The following is a 24,054-nucleotide window of genomic DNA, read 5'->3' on the forward strand; positions in this document are numbered from 1 at the left end:
TTATTTCTTCGAAATAACAATGCATGTTGGGGTTTAAATTGCAAGTGATTTTAACATCAGTGAGCGGGAGGGAGAAACAAAGGAGGAATGAAAAACTATATATACACTTATATACGTACTGGAACATATATTCTTAATTTGTCACCTTAAGACGTGCCCACTCAGCTGCAGCTGTGAGTGGGAACCTCTGAAAGAGTCAATGAAGCAGGGGTGGGCATACAAATATAATTAAACTCCAGGAGGCTGGAGTGCTGCATTTTGTTATTCAGGAACTTTCCTGATGCATTTTAATTTTACCGATAAAGAAATCACACACAGACACACTCTACAGGGAAGAATCTTGGAGGTTATGAACGAAACCAGCTAAAGACAGACAATTCAGACCTTTGGAAAAGCTAATGGCATTTTCCCAAGTGCATTATGAGCATACGATCAGTGGGAGCTCACCACGCAACCGTGATGTGATTAAAATGGCATCTCCCCCAGTGATAATGGGGAAACTGAGGCACGTAGGTGATTCTGCAAAGCACTTAAACACATGCTTCAAGCATGGACCGTTCTCACTGATGGCAAACACCACTTTCCTGAACTTAGAAACTGTTTGTCTCAAATCCTTCCTCCTGAAAACAGCGATAATGTGATGGCTGCGCTTAGAATTATTCTGTGATTAGAAATATGTCTATGCTCACTTTGCCGAGACAAAAGCTATGCATATGGATGAAGACCACAACATGAGATGGTCAGAAGTGGCCTTGGGATAGGAGTACTGTTGAGAATATCAGACTCATCTATCACTGGTTTGGTGGCAGTAGGAAATGAGGAAGTGCAGGGACTGAGGCTGGCAGGTGATGGCCGAGATACGAAGGTATGCAGGAAGCCTCAGAGAGATGCACTGTTCAATCTGTGTTGCTGTTTCAATGGAAAAGGTGTCTCTGCCCATGGCAGAGTTCCATGGGTTTGGAACTAGATGATCTTCAAGGTCCCCTCCAACTCTAACCATTCTATGATTCTATAAAATTAAATGTAGCAGGCTTACCATGCAGAATACACAGTAACAAGCCTGGGCCTTCCTAAATACTCTTATACTGCATCAACGTAAGTGGGGGCTACTGGGAAACAGCCCATTTCCTCCCCTCATTCACTTTGCAAGATGGGCAAGACATGGCGGGGCAGAAATCATCCCATTTCTTTTCCATATATTCCTTTATAATCCTCTTAAAACCCAAAGCAAAGCTGCAATGATTAGTGCAACCTCTACGGCCAGAATCTTCATTTCTTCGTGCCACCTTAATTTCTGCCACCCAGCACCTTGCATCTTCAATAGCTTCAATGGAATATGGATTACATTTATGTATTCAGCTAGCAGGAAGGGTTTGGATAATGTAGTCATTCTATTACGTCTTGATGCCTGTTCTAGTGGCTTAACAGCTGACGACAGACCCTCAATAACTAAATCTAAATGCATTTTCAAGGAAACGAAATACTACCTTTCATTACAGTATCTTATTGGCACTACATCAACTGCCATTTTACTGATACTCCTCCAGAAAAGGGAGATCTGATAAAAATTTGCACTTCAGTCTACATTATTTATCAGAATTTGAATTTTAGTATTCTGTGGCTGACTTCATAAATGTCTCGCACTGGTAATAACTACAACTCTACGCACAGTTGCATTAAGACCTACCAAAACTCTAGCACACAAGGTCACTTGCTCTCTGCATGGTTCCAACACAGAGTCTCTCTCTATTCCACGCAGCGTTAGCATCTCCTGCCTCTTCTGGAAATGCCGCCAAATGACTTGGAGATGGTATAAACACATCACTGAAATCAATTCACTTAAAAGGACTGTGAACCTTGATATATGGGGAGATTAGCTTTGATAACTTAGGGAAAATCGCTGCAATGGCTGGTACTGCCTGGCTGCTTCTCCATTTTTCTTCAATGAGAGGATTTGGTGAAAAAGCAGAATTTGAGTAGGTTTTGTCTCCCCTGAGTCATTTAGGAAGCAGGCACATAGTCTACACCAACCACGTGGGGTCCCTCTACATTCAGTGGAGAGACACCTTCATCCCTCTTATTGCGGGCTCTCGGAGCTCCTGCTGAGGGGCCACTCTATGATTTTTGACTGTCCCTCCCCAGGAAAACTTGCTTTTCCTTGGCTGCAGTTTGACAAAAATGTTGCCTTAAAAAAAAAAAAAAATCCTCACAAAAAGATTCTCTTTAAGTGCCTTTTTCATGAAAACCTGTGTTCTTTGAAAGTGTTCTGATCTTTCACTTTGACCAATAGACAAACACTGAAATAAAAACTAAACAATGTCTGTTGCTAATTTTTTTTTTTTTATATTCCAATGCTCCCTGCTTTCTCTCCATTTTTTCTCTTTATTTTCCTTTGCTTTTTCAACAGAGGGAAAACAGAACAGAAAATACAGAGAGAGAGAGGAAGATTAAGCCTATTCAGCTACACTGTTAAAGCGAGGGACCCACTCAGGACCCTCAGGGTGAGCGTGCCTTCACCAGAGGATGCTCTCTGCAGAGCTATATGGGATGAGGCGAGCAGAAGTACCTCTTCACTTTCTACTCAGCCATTAACCCTCAGCAATCCACCTGGAAGCCACCTGGGCTTCTCTGAGTTGAAGGGAGAAGACGGAATTTACAGTAATGGCTCCTTTCTGCCAGATCTGTGCCCCGGTAGCAGAGAGTCCACTCCTTTCATCAACCCGGTGACTCAAAGCAGGCAGGATGCTGCAAGTCAGGCAGAGCAGCCTGCTTGAGTATTCTGCAAATATTTTGCTCTTCCAGATTTGCTTACATATCCAAATATGGGTTTAGCTGATAAAAGCCATCAGCTCCATCAGAGTCCATTACAATCTTTATCAGGCAAATGCTCAGTAATTTCCAAATTAGTCCACGGACTACAATACCTTCAAGTGATCTTTATAATCTCTCTTGTAAAAAATATCCACTGTTGTAAGAATTACCCAAACATGGATTTACCAGGTAGATAGCTTGCAATGTAAATGACTTGTGTTTGGATAGGTAGAATGCATATCAAAATGCATGCTCAAATGAGAGACCATATTGACTCTTTCCGAGCTGTTATGGTCTATTAGATAAATATTATCTCAGTTCAGGATTGTGGTAGTTTTCTATATGCACAGTTTCCTGATAAGCCATATGGACTCTCAGATAAAATTGTGTCTTCAGATTTAGAAAGTGATATGGCTGAATAGCCGTAATGAGTATGAGGAAGCTCCTGTTAACCAATTAATCAGAATGTGTCACCGAATGCCCCCTCCCCTTTTTGTGTTAGTATGTGCTATAGTGTATATATATCTATACACCCAGCAGACATGCATTGCTGTCCTGGTTCCGGTGGGGATAGGGTTAACTTTTCCTGGTATTCCATGCCATGTGAGCCACTCCCACCCTGAGCTGCCGGGGGAGGGGGCAGGAAGTTGCTGCTTAAAAGCGGGCTGGGGCGTCCCGGGTCCGGCCGGTCGGCGAGCGGCGGGGAGCGGCGGTTCCGTAATCGCGTTTGTATATTCCCCTGTCCGTGTTGTTGTTGTTTGCCTGTTCCCTTTGCTGTTCTGTTAAACTGCCTTTGTCCCAACCCAAGAGTCTTGCCTTTTCTTACGATCCTTCCTGTGTTAGGAAGGCACGTGCGAGCGGCACGTGGTTCTTTGTTGCCATCTGAGGCTAAACCACGACAATTGCTTAGTGGTATTCCGACAAAAAACACATGCCAAGGGCACCGCAAGCAGTTCTTGTACAACAGTTGTGCTTGTATTTGTATCCCTACACTCCTGTGATTCCAGCCATCTTTCTGATTATTTTCCATCTTGTTCACACAAACGCACGTATACTTACAGCCAAGGTCACCGATATTAACAGAAAGAACTTCAGTGATTTCAGAGGCATGGATTTTGGTCACGCAGTGCCTTTTCCCACTTAATAATAACGCACTAAACACATTTTTCAGTCGTCGATGGCAAAACCTCAGTGGATTTACGTTTCACCTACGTGGCACATGAGCTGCAGGGATCCCTGTGTAACTTGTAAAAGGTTCACATGAACTGACCAAGGCTGGGACACAAACCAGGAGGAGAACCATCAGCTGAAGCCAGGTCCTAGCCGTGCAGGTGACACACCAAGCAACTTCTCCATCCTTAATAACCATGGGGATCTGTCCAGTGCATTCGTACACCATGTTGATGTGAGAAATTAGGTGCTGAATTCCAGTCTGTTTAAAGTGACGGTGTATCTTAGAGATGAATATGTTTTTTCTTCTTTGTACACCTTGCAAAAGAGGTCTCGCTACTACCTAAACAACTGCCATCTGAAGAGGATAAAAAAAAGACATTATTTCTGGATAAAGCAACTTTTGTCCAGCTTCTCCTCAAGGTTAAAGGAGTAAATCTTCTCCTGAAGAGCAAAACGAAGGTGTACCTATACAGCACGGTTCAGCATTATGCAGAGATAACCGAGGTACCTTAGGGTACCACGGGCTGTATAAATGACCCCTGGGGCGCGTTCCTGTAATTGTCACTCAGAACGGGCAGCATACCAATGCATATCTTGTAAAAAGTTTTTTGAAAGGATCTGAAGTTTTCTCCCAGCAGAAAAAGTGCCCTGCAGCTGCTGGGCAGGATGCTCTTGGATAGCTGGGGAGGGCGAGTCACACTTTGGGAAAGGGATGCTCCAGAGACAGGCAAGGCCATGAGTGCAGCTACGTTATTCCTCACAAATGGGTTAAGCAGCTTTATTTTACACCATTGCTTATTTTACCTCCGGACCTCAGAAGCTAAGGCAACAGATGGCATATTAAGAAAGTAATTTTAGCAGGTGAGGAATGTCACTTCATTTGGTCCTCTGTTCCACGACTTTCTTGTTATCTTAATATTATTTAAAAGTAGCTCTGCTTTGAATGGCTAAATTCGTTCTCTGAAGCACGCTGCTGAAATGTAAACATCATACAACTTTGATTTCCTATGAATAGAGAACACATGCTGCTACTGAAAAGAACGTACAAGATTGCCACGCTTTTAGAAATCAAAAGTTAATTACGAGTCGGGATTGGAGGGCACAATAAGCTTTTGCCCATTCATTGTGACCAAAGATAATTTCCAAGCCTCAGCAAAAATCGTACTTTGCAGGTCTGTTGTATTTCACGAGGAGAGCAGCGTTTCCCGCTCCCAGGCCTTGCAGAGGAAGCTGTGGCTGCAGGCGTCGTCTAACGCTGCTGCCCTTTGCCAAGAGGACATCAGCACCTCGCCTGTGCTTATGTTCACAGCCATCCTCCGCCAATCCCTGTGAAAGTGTTCAGCTTTAAACAGCTTTGCCGCTTCGTCAACGCGCTGTTGATGCTTTTATAGGCCAAGTTACACGATAGTGGTTTGTTTAGTTTCCTTTTTTTTTCATTAAAACATTAAAACATACCTCTTTCTGTGTATATTAGTCTGTATGTCAAGCTTGGAACGCGAAAATTACATAGTCATGAGCATGAAGCACCGAGAGGTGTCAAAGTAAAACCAACTGCAAACAGTTGCTTTATTCTCCCCAAAATTTCATCAGAGGCAAGTGAAGATGAGGCTTGGTTTTCATCAGCGACCGCATCTACTGAAACATGTAACTTACCAAACTAAAGCTGCACACTTAGTAGAAGTTTTTGCTTCCCTTTGGTTTTCCAGGCTCTAATATTTTATGCAGTTTATTTTAAATAATTCAAAAAATGGTGAAGAGCTGAACATTGATAATATTTTTTCAAAGTTCTCATAAAAAAACCACTGTGGCTAAAAATGTTGACCTGCAAAACCCTAGGTGAGGGCACAGCCCCCCCGTTTCCAGGAGGAACCCTCCATACCGGGCAGGGCATAACTGGCAGGAAACAATGCCCACTTTATTCTTGCTGTCATGATGCAGGTTATTACAAGAACTCGGGTCACTCTGTTCAAATAACCATTTTGGAAATAGGTTATTTCCAAATAACAGCCCCTTGTATTCCTGCGCACCTTGGGCACTGTCAGACTCCAAAGCCAGCAGAGCCCTGCGGCCGGCTCTTCTGCGGCCGGCCACCCCTTCCACTCTCCAGGAAAGGGTTTCTCAGGAGATTTCCAGCACAGCCCATGCTCTGTTCAAAAGGCTCGGAGAGGCTTGAATAAACATCTGACCTTCTTGAGGAAGCAAATGTAAACCTCCCTCCCCTCCCACCCCAGCTGTGATTCTTTTGACATTCTTTTCTACTTATTTGTCTTTATTTATCAAGCCAAGACAATATGTTTGACCCTATAGAAGAACAGAAGACTTTCAAACTTTAGGAAGCTTTCTGCGATAATGGAAACAAGTGAAGAAGTTCAAAACTGTGAATAAATAAGAAGTTTGTAGGAAGGAAGTTTTTATTTTAAGTTTTTTACACTGTGAAGAATACACAGAATAAATAAAACCCCTCATGCTTCTAGGTACACAGCGTATGATGAGCCCCATCCTCAGCTCAGTGTGAGAACTGCTCCTACAATTATACTGCAGGTTTTGTGGAAGAAGTGCAGAACTGTGTGGCTTGATCAGCCAGGATTTGGAAGGTCTTTCATGTTGTTATTTTACTAAAGCATTGCTATTTTCAGCCAATTTTAATGTGTGCCATCAAAACCCAAAAGTAACTTAAATAGACGCGGGTTTTCTTTTTTATTAAATGCATGTCTTTTCACTTGCCTTTTTTCACCGAACATTTCATGTCCTCCTTCAAGTCGTTCCAGGTTCAGCCTCCAAGAGAGCAGCGAGGGAAAATCAGGCCATTTAAAAATAAAATAGATTACTTCTGCACAGCTTTCTTTAATCAAAACCATTATAACTGATGGCTCAGAGCCTTGATTACACCTCTTCAGAGGGCACCCCTTGATTTTGCACGACATCCCTGATTATTTTATTTACTTATTTATTTATTTATTAGCTTTTACTTTCTGCCTTGATTTCTAGGTCACTGAGTTGAGGCTCTTTCTTGCTTTAAATGGGCTTGCTTGTTTCTCAGTGGCAGGTTATTTTTCTTACAGGGGCTATGAAGTAAACATGCCCCTTTCTCAGAAGATGACAAAAATTCCCGTGATCGCATATTCCTGGAGTTCTTTCTCTTTTTTTACCCCTCTAGCCCCTGTGGAGAGCAAGATTGGACCAAGAGTCATTCCTCCCGACCTCTCTCGAGCTCCCGCGGAGCTAAGGGCCAAAAGGTCATTTTCTCAGGTCCCCTCTGGAGGGAGAATCCAAAGGTCATTCCTTCCCTCCCCAACTCACCCCAAGTGCATCTGAGAGACATTTAAAACTATTTGGAAGAGGGAGGGGAGAGACTGAGTCCATGTGCTTTACCTACTGCCCTTCAACAGCCAAGAGATGTGAACCAGGGCTGTGCATGAAATGTTTACCTTCTTGCTCAAACCTACTCAGGCCAGGCCTTGGGTTCAAGGTTTGGCACTTTGTGAACTTCAGCAGGGATGGGCAGAGATTGCTCACAGAGCTATGAAACGGGCCCAACCATTTCTGCTCTCTTTTCTATTCCCCAAATCATCCTTCTTCCCACAGTCCTCAGGATCTCCCTTCTCTTCCCAAGTGTGGGTTTCACTAGGGATTAACCAGATGCCATCAGGGAGTGGTGCTGAACAGCTCTGCACCTCCCAATGTTCCTGGTTCTTGGGAACGGAGCTGGAGGGATCATTTTATAAGTCCCCTTAGACAACAAACCCAGACAGACTCACACAGCCTCACCCGGGGCTGCTGCTGCCCGCTGTGCTGTCACCCATGAACCCTGGGGACTGGTTTTGGAACCACTTTGTGTTTCCCAAGACAGAAGTAAATAGTCAAGGTTAGCACCTCTACACTTCCTCCTCATCCCTTTCAAGGAAAAAGTATCTTTTTTTCTTGTTCTCCGAATGACGAAGTAAAAGGCAGAGATTTCTCACCATTAATTTCTTTGACCTGCCCGAGGAAGGAAGGAAGAGAAGAGCAACAGTTATTTCACAAGGTCCCCCGCAGAAGGGGGCCACCAAGGGTCATTTCCTCTCAATCTGTCCCCTCTGAAGGAGAGCAGTTAGGCTGTGTCAATGCCACGGTCCCTTTGTGGTGGATAGGCAGCTGGAGGTCATCCCCTGCCCTGGCCCTGCTCTTGCTGCGGACGCACACACTCTCCCGCACGCCTGCTTTCTCTCGCACATGGAGGGCAGGGGAGATTAGTTCTTTCTTCCTCTCTCCGCTTTGTATAGAGGGAACTCACAAGTCACTACTTGGGCCCCTTTTGGAAAAAGACAATAACATAAGGGCAGTTGCTAGCGTTTTTTTTCTGGGGATTTTTCAGGCTGTATGGTAGAATTAGCTGAGCAAAAGTTTAAAATCCAAATAAAAGTGAAAAGCTGAAGTATAGGTTTTGAGCCACTTGGAGGTTTTGGTGACACCACCCACTGCACCTGCAAATCCACAGCAAAATTCCTACTGACATCTGGGTACACATCAGCCCTAAATTTGGGGAAAACACTAAGCTCCTGTGAAGCACAGGAGGGAAGCAAGGATCATGTGAAATACACTGGAAAATTCAGGTTCTGCGTTATCAGTCAGGAAACAATAAACAAAAACACCTATCCTGCTTGTTGTTTGGGGTTTGAACCACTGCAGGTGACTCCTTTAGGGCCTGAACTGAATCCTCTGAAATAATGCAAGTGTTGTGTCTGAATTTCACGTGCTTTGGGTCAGTCCATGACCAGGCTTCCATGTTTACATTAGTCTCTGGGAAGATCTTTAAGGAGCTAATGTGGAATTAAATGTCATTGTCAAGAGCTACCTTTTCACAGATGATGTTTTTTTCAAGTCTTCAGGCCAAATTTTGTTCAGAGATAGGGGTTTGCACTTCCCATTGAAGTCAATGAGTTAGTCTTTGACACCTCCAAAGAACAAAAAAGAGAAATAATCATTGGGTAGCCTGGAAACAGAATTTGTCCCTAAGATTAAAGTAGAAAGCACACTAGAAAACACATGCATCCTACAATTTCAGCCTTCACTATTTTAAATGATGGAACAGCAAGCTGCTCAAAAAAGAGGTGCAGACTTTCTATGTACTCGTAAGCCAGGCTGAGTAGAGAAACTCATTTGGCAGCATAAATTAACGTGTACCCAGAACCTCTATGTGAACTCCTTAGCAAGATTCAAAGCTCCTTTTGACACACTCCAATAGCATTTACAGAAGAACAAATTGTAGTCAAGACTTTTTTCTTCCTTTCTTTTCTCCTCCTCTACACTTCCTCTGCAAAGTCAGAATGACTTCTCTTAAGGCAGATGTTGACCCCTGGTACTGTGATCGCAGTCTGCACTTTTCAGCGCGCTGAAATAATTCAGGATTTTCCCATTCAGCTCTTGAGATAATGCATTGTTTCTACAGAAGCAGGAGCACTTAAATGTAGAACAACACAGTTTTTATGCCCTAGGTGAAATTATCTCCGCAACGCTGTGAGGCTTGGGCTGCAAATGGCTACAAAATGCTTTGAGGTCCTTGTGTAAGTGTGCAATACTGTTATTCTACAGCACCTCAGCACGGCGGAGTTCAGGACTGATGCTGTTCATCAGTGCACCAGATGACTCCCCTTACCAATGCGGGATTTAGCCTTTGTGAATAGAAGTGACATATTATTCTGTGTGCAGGGTTGCATGTAGGTGGGATGCTGGTCCTCCACGCAGCACTGAGCCTCTCTGTCCACACCCAGAGTCGTTCAAGGATGTGAGGGGGAACAGGATCTGCTCTCCTGCACGGATGCCCTGGACTCATTCAAGTGTGAGCTCTGATTTCCACCCGTGCCCGTGGATCCATGGCTCTGCCTTGGAGCGTTACACACTTCAAACTGAGCACGCGAGGATTCTTTATTAATCGTGACGATGTCGTTATTGCCACACAGTGCTGCTTGTTAAGAAGAACACAATGAATTTCAGTCATTGTAGTATCCTTTCCTCCCCTCCCTTCCCAAATGCAAAGTACAAATCCACTTAAAAAGCAGAGATCTTTTGACTTCTAACAGAAACTTTTATCCGCATAAGAGGATAAGAAATTCATTAGCTTAAGTTGTGTGATTGTAACAGCTCATTAGAGAGCCTTTCAGAGTGAGCATGCCTCCAGCACTGCGTTGAATCTGTCAAAGTTAAGGATAAAGGTATGGGACAACTTAACCATCCTGGAAGGCAATTTCTCATTTTTAACTACGCAGACCACAGGCTTCATTAGATGATTTTAATGAACAGTCATAGGCCTGACGTTCAAATCTTCATTTGTGTCCAATTGCAAGCAAAATACAAAATTGCTAAAATGATCTTTATTTTCAAGAAAAAAAATACAAATTTTAATTTACTGTCAGTAATTATGTTTTCAGAGTAATTTTGACTTTTTTTTTTTTTAAGGTGAAATAAACATTTTGATTTCAGGTTTAACTGCTGCAAAGTACTGCTGTAAAAATCTTAACGTGGCTTCTCTTCAAACAAGTGAAAAACTGCCACTTCTAAACAGAAAACATAATTAGTTCTACTAATTTGTTGAAAGAAATGAAAGATAAAGCAGAGTTCTCAGCCATTTGTCAGATCAAGAAAGTTAGCGATAGGGTATTTTTTCATCTGTGGAATTTCAGAAGGAACGGCCTTTACAAAGCAGGTCGTTTGCAACATTTTATAAAATATACGAGGGGAGATTGGAATGTATTTTTCAATCTTCCCCTGGCAGCCTTCACGGCTTTAGTCAATTTATGCATCATCTGTTAAAGTTCAATATGGGGCACTGGGTCCCAAAATGTACTTTGAAGCATCCATAGCAAATCTTCTAATCTCTGCTTTCACTATCTGAACAACATATGCATTAGAGTGGAGTTTGGGACCGGCTTTTAGGTTGAGGGGTGAAACGCTTACTTAGATAACCTGCAGTATCTCGGCTTCAAGTGTAATGCTCAGGTTCGGATAAATGATTGCTTTTCATTTTCCCCAAAGATAAATGATAAAAGATACAGTTTTATACTAGGATTTATAGACCTTTGTACCCGCACATACATGGACATCAAGTACTTCTTTTAAAATTTACATTAAATACAAATATTGCAAAAACAAGTATTTCCTTAAGCCATTCTGAGAAAAATAGTATTATTTTACAGAGCATGATGGTTGCGGTAAGCCACCATCACACGCCTTTAGTGATCAACGAGCTTTTCTGGCTTCAATGTTCTTAGTTAATCTAAAGAAAGCTTAATACCTTTCCTCCCCCTCAAAGAAAGGAAATTACGCATTTTTGTGCTTGTAGCAGTACTATGACTTTACACCAGGTAACAAAACTTCACGAAGGAATTCCATGTGAGAAGGCTCAACGCTTTCTGCACGTTTTTTTTTTCCAAACACAGCTTCTACTACAGCAGATTTTTTGGTTGTTTTCGCAACTATTCTGTTTCCACACTTCCTGCATTTTTGCTTTGTTCTCCCATATGTCATTTGAGAACAATGACTGTGTCGTAGGAGGTAAGACAAGCTATTGGCATGGAAGGGCAAAGTCACAGAACAGTAATTATTGTTTTAGGGTGTAACTGAGGGAAAAAATAATCTCATTTTTAAGCTGATTCTTTCAAAAGTAATCTGTCAGCTACAGAGTACTGCAGTGAGTTGCAGCAGAGCATTTCTGCTTCATAAAGACCAACAGAATACAAAATAATGTTTTTTGAATTACACAGCTACTTGCAGTTAAGAATCTTTATCAAGGAAAAAAAAAGAGATTTACGTTGCTTTTATGCTAGGCAGGTGCACAGCATTTTTTTCTCAGAAAGGCCCTCAAGGTATTAGTGTTTTAAAATATATACTCTTGTCTTCCACAAAAAATAAATTACTCCACTGATCAAAAAAAAAACCCCAAACCCACAGCGTCTTTTACCTCCAACGCACTTCTAACCGCATTGTTAAGCTTTGGCTGGACAGACTTTCAAAATTACCGTAATTCCCACTAAAACAACCTCAGCCACCGCCACCTCCCGCCCTCCCGCCGCTGGCCCAGCCGTTAACGGCACCGCCTCGCGCAGGCCCGCCCCGCCTCTGCCGCCCCGCCGGATTGGCTGAGCGGCGCCAGGAAGGTGGTGGCCGATTGGCTGGGGGCTGCTGCGGTTGCTATGACTCTGTTGCTAGGGCCTCGGCCGTCTCCAGGCCCTGCAGGAAACATGTAATGAATTATGGATGGTTGGTTTTCTCAAAGAGGCCTCATCTGTAATGCAGATGAGCTGCCAGGCCCCCCCTTTTCTTCTGGGTTCTTAAAAAAAATATATTAAAAAAATAAAAAAAAAATAAATCTGAGTTTTAAATCAGAATCTGGCATTTGCATCGTCCCCAGTCACAGCAGTGACTCCTGAATACTGATGTTAATTCTTATGCAAAGGCAGGGCCAGAGGTCACTATCTGTTATTTGTTCAGGAAAAGCTTGTAGGATTTTCACTGAACTCTGTGACCCGTTGGGGTATTATTTTTCCCCCCCTCTTTGGTTCAGAGACAAAATAGGATACAAACGCCAGAAGTGGTATTTTCTAACAGTTGGAGAGGAAATTGTCCCCTCAGAGCACGATGGTGCTGGAGGAATCCAGCAGCCAGGCCAGCCAGCGTCCTGGCTTTTCTTGCCTCGTAAAAGATGTCTTTGCCCAAATACGACCTAAGACCTTCTGTCAGCGTAGTTTGTGCGGTTCAGGCCTTCATTAATGGTTTCAATAGCCTTTGGCTGAAGAGAGGTGCCACATCCAAGACGTGCCCGCTTCACGCAAGTGCAAAACTGGATGTTGTTACCCACAGATAACTCCCCAGCTGGAACCCCCCACGTCAACAAAGCCTCCGATGCTTCATACCTGAATAAACAGGTTGCTACAATTCATTTAATTTCCCTAATATTCATTTATTAAGAAGTACTGTGGATGTTATGCTACAGAAATTATAATATTTTCCTATAGCTAATGAATACTGATGTTAGAAGAGACACCTGCTCACGCAGAGTATAGTTTTGGTGCTTTTTTTTTTCACACTGGTGACAAATTACTTCAATCCTTTCTGTGTCAAGCCTCTGCGGACAAATGTGAATTGAAAAATAATTAATTTTAGAGACAATAATGAGCCTCATCCTTATTTTGAGTCAAATTTAAGCTTGTGTAATTTTGGCCAAATATTGACCGCAGTGGAGTGCTCTTGATGCCTGGAAGGTTCATGAACAATGTGGGGGATGAGGCAGCCCCGCTTCTCCTCAAACCCCGTCTTTAGGGCAACTGCACACTAAGCAAGGAAATGACTGAGCAATTAGACAAATTTCTACAGATTTTGTATCATGGGATTTATGCTTTTTACACCTCAAATGCTGCCTGGTTCATGGCTCATCCTCAGGGAGAAGTAAATGACTTAAGGAAGAGCTGTGAGATAAAGATGAAATATATCCGGCCCTCCCGTGATTCAGAGTAGAATGATACCTTATTTCTAGGATTATTAAACAAAATGTTCTGTTGTGTAAAAACCAATGATCACTGAAAAAAAAAGAACAAAGTCTGTGAAACACTGCATTCAGAAGTAGAAAACACGCTCAACTCTGGCCATCAGGCAGTCCCCAAGAGCTTCAGCAGCAATGGCCTTTATGTTTTATTATTTTCCATTATTAAAATGTTTTCTATTGAAGAAAATGGTTAGGGCGAAACTGTATCGCCTACCCCACCCATTCCTGACAGAACATTCATCAAACTCCATTAAAAAAAATATCCAGGCTATAGATGTGTCATTAGAGACCCAATGATGCTTAAAGCTCAGAAATTTCTGAGATGCAGTTTGCTGAAAACACAGTATTAACATTTGTGTATATGGATGTGTTAAATGTGGGGTTTTTTTTGTGACAGTGGTTCTGTGCAATATACATTAAAATGAAAAATATGTTACAGTTTCTACTTGCAGAAAATGTAGGTCAGGTTTTTGTGAACCAAATAATTGTGTTTCAAACTTTTCATTTAGTGATCTTTATTTTTGTATATAATATGCCTAACCCATTGGAAGATGATTATTCCCACACCTATATAAATACAGCATGCACCATGAGATTTGGAATAGCTTAAATAGCCAGCAAAGAAGCAGCAAATAACTTCTTATTCACATATGCAATTTAAACAAATACATATTTCCAGTGCTATAAATGGCCTTAGTATCTCTCTGTGCTTTCTGATGAGGAGGGACAAGAAATTCAACCAGCAGCAGCCAGGCTCTTTCTGTGGCTGTGCTGTCAGGTTGCAGAAAAGTCTTAGTAGAGCTGGGCATGATAACGATGTCTGCAGCATAGCTTTTTCCTTCATGTGTTGGTCCGAACTTCACTAAAAGAGTGCTTGAACGTGCAGGGCAGAGAGACCTCAACTCCAGCGAGCCCTGCGACTGCCCCAGGACATTTTGTAGCCATCTCCTCAGGAGGAACCTTGCTGAGTTTTCCTGATTCAGATTTTATAATTCCCTTTGCTGTGTTTGTGTGCTGAGGGGTGAGGAGGGGCTGGAGGCCTTTATGGTATGGACCTAACAACCTAACTCAAATGGATACAATATACTGGACTGTAGTTCAAGTGCGAGACGGTCCGGAGCCATCAACAGGGAGAAAAATGATGCAGGAAGCTTTCACAAAAGCAGCAGCTCTTAAGGAAAGAGCTGAATGAGGAAAGGGAACTTTTTGGTGCATGATGAGTGGGAGGTTGGTGTGTGGCCACGGTGGAGCGGGAGGCAATCTTCAGAAAGCAGGAGTGGTTATGAGAAAGCAAGGAAAGGAAGTAAATTGGTTTGGGTTTCTTTTTTTCTTTATATCTGTAGCATCTGATTGAAAAAAATCAAATCTATTTCCACGGAAAATATCAAACTTATATTTTTCTTTTTCCAAATTTTCAATGTTATTGTTTCTTTCTTTTAGAAACAAAGGACTTCTTTCAATTTACTTAAAAAGAATGAAAACTTTCCAAGGGTCCTTTTCTATTAAGGATGGAATAAAGAAAAATATTTTATTGTTCACAAAGATCCTTCTGTAACTTAAAATACTTTCTGCTGAAGTGATTTCAACCATTTTATGCTATCAGTAATCTTTATAGAGTTTACATTAATCCACAAACATTGGATAATGTGATGAAGCTGATGAGAATCAACAAAGGATAATGTAGAGTATCACAGCTCAGATAAAAAAAAACACTGTTTAATGCCAGCTGCTCAGGAAATGTCAAAAGTAAAGTGAGTTTCAGGTCAAAGACACTGGGAACACTCTGCAACCCCTAAGACAGGCAGCTCTTGTTGTTAGGATGAAGAAGGATATGGTGAGTCCTTTTTAATCTGTCTCTGGGCCTCTTTCTAGCTTCCCGGACATGAATCCGCCCCATTTGGGCTCACCTCTGTGGGATTGCTGGGAGATTTTCAAAACATACCCTTGTTGGTCTTTCTAATGTTCCCCCTCAGGTTCACTAAAGGCTGGGATTTCAGTGAAAATCCTGCTCCTAGGAGACACGTGGGCTCAGTGCCAGGCCTTGAAAGTGCAGAAAATAGTGGGCAACTGCTCTTTTTTTAACTTTCTGTGGCAGCAGGGATCTTTCACCACCCTTTGTTTTTCTGCCGTGGCATTTAATAGTACCTGTGTCAGGGCCATTTCCATCTTGCACGCCTTTGCCTTCGAGCACTTTGGTGTGCTGTTGTGGAGCATTTAGATGGTGAGTGGTGAGCGTACCTTGTTTATCACCAGTTAAGGGAGTTGTACCTCTTGCTGCAACACTAAATTGACAGGAGAAACTTCTGAAGAAATAGGACCAGAGTGTGGGCAGGTTAATAGCTTGATGAACCTTTCTATAGGTAGCCCTTTCATGGAGGATGGGGCACTATTTCATGTGACTAAGAAGCAGAGGATCTGTTTTGGGAGAACTAACATGTTATGTGCTGATACTGCTTGACAAAATGTCCCCGGCAAGGTGCTGCAAAATTAGAAGAGTGTTGACATCAACTCTGGAATGAACAGAAAAGCAGCTTGGCCCTGTAACTTCAGAGAACTTTCTGTACGTGCATTTCCTGTAGATGTCCTGTAGATGTGAACCACGTCTGCTGTGAAATACAAGGAATTTTGCAGTGAATGTTCAGAATTTTGCAGGTTAACAGCATGGTTTGACTCTTTCCTTACGTATGTTTTTACCATCTCTTTGAATTTTCAGGGATCTCCTAAATGCATATTTAGTCCTTGAACGCTATGTTTTGTACCAGAGGAAAAATCCTTATATAACACTGTGCAATGTATTTCCTGATAGGGCAACAAAGATGATGGAGGGATTGGAGCATCTCCCTTAGGAGGAAAGGCTGAGAGAGCTGGGACTCTTTAGCCTGGAGAAGAGAGTTTAAGGAGCCTGGGTTTAAGGAGGATGGAGCCAGACTCTTTTCAACGGTTCCCAGTGACAGGACAAGGGATAACAGGCACAAGCTGGAACATAGGAAGTTCCAATCAAATATGAGAAAAAGCTTCTTTCCGCTCAGGGTGACAGAGCACTGGAACAGGCTGCCCAGGGAGGGTGTGGAGTCCCCTTCTCTGGAGACTTTCAAGACCCGCCTGGATGCGGTCCTGAGTAACGTGCTCTGGGCAATCCTGCTTTAGCAGGGGAGTTGGACTAGATGATCTCTAGAGGTCCCTTCCAACTCTGAAAATTTCGTGATTCCGTGATTCCATAATGTGCATGCTGGTAACATGCAGTGGGATATGGCTTATACATTTTTATGATACAGCACTAAGAAATTTCTCTAGTACAAAGTCTGTAAGCTCAGCCAGGGCATTGGTCAATGTGATGACGCTTACTCATTAAAAAGCTGTCATAATATATAAGTATGTTGTCACAGTTTTATTGTTTGAATATTGGGTATTGTGAGCTATAGATTGGGAAGAGGGAGCTGAGTGACTCAGACCCTCCTGGTGCCACAGAGCTTTTTGCTTCTTAGAGCAAGGCAGTGTTTCAGATTTGGTCCCATTTGCAGTGTAATCATCCTTCCAAATAAAGAAAGAGCAGAAAACACGATCTAGGGATCCAAACCTTCACCTTCACAGAGAAGGGATTTATCTTGTCATATGGTAGACATTTACAGAAGAGACATCTACAGCAGATCTAGTGAGCCCAAGCATTGGAGATAAACAGGCCCATTTTGCATGTAATTCATTTATCTATTTACTTCTGTCTTCCTTAGGTTGAGACAAATCCATGTCCTGGAAGTATGTGTATGGGGATCACAAGGCCCAAAACGATATGCCGCCACAATGGTATGTGGTGATCCAGGCTCTTCGGGAAACTCACTTTATGTCTCCTTCAAAAGAGCTCTGTAACATGTTGGAATGTCTCAGCCATGTTGGTCTTTGCTGTCTGCCGCACGATCCTCTTCCACACACATCTTGTTTCTGAGCCCGGAAAGACCCTTTTTCTGAATGAACAAAGAACAGTGACTCCAAAGCAACTGGTCACTGGCCTTCCCTTCCCACTCCTCATACGGTAGCTTTTGGTAGGATCACTGCAGGTGTAGCCACAGAAGCTGCTTTAAAAGCAGCTTGATAGCTGCTTCAGCTTCCCAAGTCAGCTGGCAGCTGACTTGGGAAGCTGAAGCCAGCCGGCAGTGAGATGTCTCATACATCTCCAGAAACCACGGTGTATTTGCAGCAATTACCATAGTGATACAGCACGCTGTTTTGTCCATGGTCTGTGGTCAATAGAATAGGTCAAAATGTTGCCGTTTATCCAAAACTGAGATGAAACAATGACATAAGAGGAATAATGGTCTTTGGATGTGGATTCCACATGCCATAATTCTACTGGATTTTAAGTATCTTCTATTATGTATGGCCTGGGGAGAAAAACCCATGATGGGTAGGATCTTTCTGGAGAAAGGACCATGATACCAGAATTATGGATGTTTCACAAGGAGTAAGTGTCCATGTTGATGAAACATTGATATAGTAGCTGGCTGTGTGAATAAAAGTTACATGGATAGCTAATATGTAATAGTTAACGTTACTCAGTTTATTTGCAAACAAAAGCTCCAATTCCCCTTCAGCAAATGCTATGTAACACAGTGGGCTGCTGCGTTGTGTGTTCTTTAAGCTTTTCAAGAAGGTCTTGAACTCACAGGTATTAGCAAAGTTGGCATGTTTGAATCTGCCTGTGCTAACTCTGAATTTATGGGAATTTTGTTGGCATTGGTATCAAAACTCATATTTTGATCAATGGAAAAACATCGAGTTTTGATTTCTTAAGAGTAGTTTCCCCTAAGGTAAGAAAGCACTTTAAGTTCATCTAGTATGATCTCCTGTATAACACAGTCTATTAAATTTCACAGGATTCATGTATATTTTCAACATGATGATTTTAGTTAGATTAAAGAATTTATGTCTTCAGGGGTAACAGTTGCGTGCCACAGGCACAGAACAGAACGAATGAGCTATAGTGCCAAGTATGTGTGAGGCCCTAGCAATGATGGAGAGTTTATTAAATGAGACATGCCTAATTGATCGCAATTAGTGAAAGTAATACCTTCTCCCATCTTTTAACTAATTTCTTTCCAATTTGACCTGAGAAATTCTTTCCATTCTTAAATCTGCCAATCGATATGATTCTGTGCATGTAAGCCAGAAATACAAATGTAGGATCTAGGAACGTTTTTCTCTATCTGTTCAGAACACAGATACAGTTCATTTGACGCCTTCTTGTCATTTATGGCAGGTCTGGAATTTTGCAAAAAAACCCCACCCTCAAACAGGCAAATAAACAAAAAATCTCAATCCCCAAACCCCCAGTCATCTCCATCTGCCCAGCTGTGCATGAGAGGTAGAGGGAATCCTTCCTACCCTGCCTTGCTCTGAGGTTGAACTAAACCACATCTTTTTGGAAGGTGTGTGGCCTTGAAACCTCCAGCCAATAGTGAGACCCCACCTTCACTGATAATCTTTTAGTGTTTAATTACCCTGTCTGCAAGAAAATTGCATCTTGTTTCAAGGTTGCATTTGTCTAACTTCAACTTTCAGCCATTCAATCTTTTTCAAGCTTTTGTCAACAAGATTGAAAGCCCTTTATTAGGTATCTTTTCCACCAGCAAATGCCTATATAAACTGATAAAGTCATTCTACAACTTACCTGAAGTTCTGCCTCTAAAAGCACTTCCCAGCTCTTGCTCTCCCCACATTTCCTGACAGAGCTTCATTTTTTCTATATGCTGCATGGTCAGAAACCAACACTGTTTTCTAGCAAGGGATGGGGAAAGGGAAAGAAATTATTTTAGAAAGAAAGAGGAGAGGTTAAAAAGGAATTTCTTGATGATTGATCACTGTGTATTTGGAAGAGGCATTTTCTCTTGAAAAGCAAATCTCTGCTAAACATTCCCAGCCTACCCCTGAACAGTCTGTCAGCTCATTTCTACAATATCGATACTAAATGTTTGCAAAGCAATGCCCTGTCCTGGACCACACCTGACATAAATCATCCAGACTCCAGTGAGGTCAGTTCCTGCCTGTGGAGCTACCGCGCTTTATATCATTTGAGGATGTAGAAAGTGCTGTCAAAGAGGCATGTGGATGTTAAGGAACATTGGCTAAAGCAGTGATAACCTGTAGCATCCTGTATGGTGCTCTGTGTCCTCAGTTCTCCTACCGTCAGTAACAACACAGGGCCCTCCAAACCTTGGGTGGGGACCAGAGTCACGGTGAAATCATGGAAAATCCCAACCGCTTAATTTAGCAATTCCATATTAAACATGAATGAACAGTAAAAAATTCACTACCAATCTTCTGTCGAGAAGTCTAGTTTCTCACCCTACCCATCCAGTTATCCATGTATTTAATTAGCACTTCACTTTTACATTAGGAAAATATCAAGATACACCCGCCAGTCAAGGATGTCACTAGACTAGGACAAAAATGTAATGCAGTCCCCATCCCAGCAGGTTTGTGGGACTGTAACATAAGCTATTTATAGCGGATCAAAGCATTCAGTGTAAAAGGAATGAGGGATCCAAAATAAGAAGGTGAGTATGGCTCTTCCCCAAGGAGGAGTGATGATCAGAATTCAACATTTGCCAGCGGTGTAGTTTCTGTGTGTACCCTACAGGGGTAAGTTCCACAGGAGTGATTTATTTCAAATGTCTTCATTTTTTTTTTCTCTCAGGATGAAGCAAATGTTTTAAATTACAGCTATAGCATGGAAGAGAGAATTTCACTAAAGCACAAATATGAGTCATGAAGATGTTCGTGCCTTATTTTCAGGGTAATAACTAAACACCTGCTAAATTACATTTTAAAAAATTACCCAGTGTTTCACAGTGGGCTTTATCCTTTTGTTTATTATTTTCTCTCTTAAGCCCCACTCTCAATCCTTGATCTGCGTGGGAAGATGGTCTCATCCATGCAGGGCTCCCAAAACTCAGCAGAGCTTTGCATGTACTGTTGCTCTGCCCATGTGGGGCTGATTACAGGGCAAGGACAGAGCCTTGTGCAACAGGGACAGCCCTTCACAGGGCATTTAGGCGGAGCCCTGGCATGGCACTGAGTGCACCAACACAACATGAGAGAAGAGATCATTACCCAGAAAAAGCATAGACTTTTTTTTGAGAGCTTGTGCAACAGAAATAAGAAATTAAAAGTGACTCATCCGTGTTGATTCTGTCTAACCTTTACTTTCCCACGTGTTGCTGTTTTCTTCTGTTTGCAACTTTAGTGTAGTAAAAGTGTCTTGCTGAGGAGGAGAATGCTGTAGATGGGCATTATCTCCCCTGAGATGTGGAGTGTATATTCAGTTACCGAGCCTCTTGGGAACACGGTGGAGGGCTCGTGCTCAGTTGTCTGTTTTGCTTTTTATGTTTTCTTTAGTTGTTTTTCATTCTGGCACTGAGTGGGCAGACAAGACTCTTGAACAATCTGTAATTACATAGTGTCACAGTTGATGAGGTTACAAAGGAGTAAATATGTAGTTGGTATTAGAGAGGATATTTTTAACAATACTTGCTCTACATCTAATAGAGTGCATCTGTGTCCTCTGTGGGCACTCTGCCTCAGATAATATCAAAGGAGAGCAATGGGGAAGAGAGCAGCATAATAATATCTGCATAGTCTTCAGCGGAATCAGTTTCTGCAAATACACACTTGACATTTGAACTCTTTCATACCAGTGCTGCTCCTATTGATGCCAGTGGCATCTTTGCCCTTGAATAGGAATAGGATTGAATTCTGACTGTGGAATCTCTTATGACAAGAGAGGTGGAAGTTTCCCAGCGTGATCTGATTGCCATAGTCAAAGAGAAGAGTTTTATTAGACCATCGTGTCAGTAGTTCTTGATCTGGGGTCATGACTATGTCTCAGGGAGGCACAACAACTCTCCCTTCTTTTTGGCTCGCAAGGAAAGAACAACAAACTGATGTATTTTTTCTGTTGTAACATGGGTCACAGTGCAGAACCGCATAAAACAGTTTCATCAGCCTGCCTCTGCTGGGTTGTTACCTGCTGCGTTTCCACTTCTGCTAGCCAAATTTTGGCATCTTGTTGATACAGAACTGCCTGCTCTGGACAGTACCACATGTCTAAAGTCATGAAATCATGTTGTATTTATACCACTCAGAGCTGAAGGAAATAACCTTTTAAAAAGTCAAGGGCCAATTTTATTTTATGATGGCAACATGAAAAGATTTGTTTAAAAGGCTGTTGCATACTGACGCTTGATGTTTCTTGGCTGAAGAAGTTACTAAACACACTGTTGGTCATCTCTATTAATTATTTGTTCTCCAACAGCGCTTATGAATTTATGTATCTTGTCCAAAGTATGGAGTGACATTACTTGAAATTACATCCTTTCCAGCTTTTGGGGCAGGTGTGGGAACAGCAAGACCGACTTCCATGAATCGATGTCAGTTCACCTCAGCTGTTGCTCTGCTTGTGCAAGCTGAGGATGTGACACAGGCTGTTGGGAACATCCCCCCGCCTCTCAGCTTCAATATTCAAGGTATTGCAAGCACACTGATCTTCGGCAACGACATACCTCCCCATGCACCTTACCATGAAATGGCAGGACTCCCCTGTGTATGGGGATATTATTTCCCGGCTTATAATGCAGCAGTAAAGGAAAAAGCATTTTTAAAAAATGCTCATAGGAAAATAAGACAAAACTGAGAAAAAGCATCAGTATGCTCAGTTTGCCAAAACCTGCACAGAAGCGCAGACCTGCATTTTTTTCTAGAGTCCCTTGCTGAATTCCTGAAGAAATTACTAATTGTTTTTGTTTTCCTTGCCATGCTCTGTCTCTTTCTTCCTCAAATCCTGATGGTTTTCAGCATCTGACAATAGCACCACCTACGCAATACAGCAGAAATGATCAAGAAATAAGGGGAGTGGTTAGATGATCTGCTTCTTGAGCAGCCTGCTAAGAGCCATCTTCTGTATGAATGAAAGAAGTCAGACGCAGCGTAGGAGAAATCCAAGAGAGCTTGCTTGCTCTGTCCCCCCTCTTTCCTCTAGCCACAGGAGTGAACCGAAGCAATCTCAGTCCCTTGGGTTGGTTGTGGTGTGGAGGGATTGTCCCTTCCCCCAGCATGAAGGGTTATTTTTGACTTTTTGTCTGCCATTTACATTTTCCGTCTTGAGGTTTCCTGTCTCTCATTTAAACAGTGGTGCTCTGGTTTTGGCAGCAAGGTGTGCAGGACACAGCAGAGCCAGGCCTGCCTTCATCTAAAAGGCAGAAAGGAAACAATCCTTTTCCCTTTGGCTTTATCGTATTTTGTGGGATCTCTGCCTGACCCACACCATTCCCTTTCTCCGCCTCTGCTCCTCCTTTGGTCTGCCCACTCAAACGTCCCTCTTGCTACTCTTTCCCCACCTTGTCATGTAAAACCTCAACATCCAGGTAATGAATGCCATCTCACCTCTTTCTCTTTATTCATATTTCCGTGAGGTGAATGAACCCGCTGACAACGGAAGGAGGAGATAAGAAATCCCCCCCGCCCCGGAAATATCACAGATACTTAAAATAATTTGGAGCAAAAATCCCTGCAGGTTTATTGAAAACACCCCCCCTCAACAGACACAGATTTATTTATCTGCTTTACTGCATTTTGCTTACGTCAAGAGCTGGATTGCTCCTGTACAGCCCCCTCGCCAGGCAGATAATTGCTACATATTCTTTTGTATTGCTGCCACCACCTCCACCATCGGGCGCTTTCTCAAACAATCGCCTGCGCAGCCTCGGAGCAATCCATCTCTCTGCAGACAGTAGGATAACAGTGCTTTGATATTAGGGGTCTCCCAGGAGCAGGTGAGAGTCTTGCCTCTTTTCTTGAAAATCAAATGAAGTAAATACTGTGCGTTTCTCCTTCCCTTTCCAGTTCATTAGCAAAGATGTTAAATAAAACCGGGCTAGCTCTGTGACAGCTCCAGCCTCTTCTCGATGGTATCTCGTTGGCCGTCACTTCCACGCAGACACGCCGACCTGATGCAGTGTCATTTATCATTACCTTTTGTTTACAGCCACTCAGCCAGTTGTCACTCTGTGTGACAATGCCCGTATTCAAGCCAATATGAATTTATTTCTTGAGAAAGACTTTCTGAGAGTGAAGCTTATGCCTCACTAAGGATCCAGCTATACTATTTTGCTGGCAAGACCTTTTCCTTCACCGTCACCCATTATATTTCTGATTAAACAAATCATAGCACAGCCTGGCCTTTCTGTTCTTGTTATTTAGTGCTCAGGGTTTCTTCCACATGCTCATGCTTATCTTTTCAGCTGGATATTCATTAAATTCTATTGCTATGTGTTTAGGCAATAACAATTTTTAGGCTTTCTTTGATTTCCTCCACCTGTCTCCAGCTCCTGAAGGCTGGTTTCCTTCTCAGCTCCTTGGGCATGGGACTGTCAGACTCAGTCGGCTGCAGGCAGCTGGAGACCCCTGCAGTGCCAGGACTCCAGTTTTTGTCCTAGGAGAAGGATGCCTCTGACAGACATGACATCAGTATGTGTGAGGCAGGAGATAAACAGCTTTGTGTAGGT

Source organism: Larus michahellis, chromosome 2, assembly GCF_964199755.1.
Source record: "Larus michahellis chromosome 2, bLarMic1.1, whole genome shotgun sequence".
In the NCBI taxonomy this organism is placed as follows: domain Eukaryota; kingdom Metazoa; phylum Chordata; class Aves; order Charadriiformes; family Laridae; genus Larus; species Larus michahellis.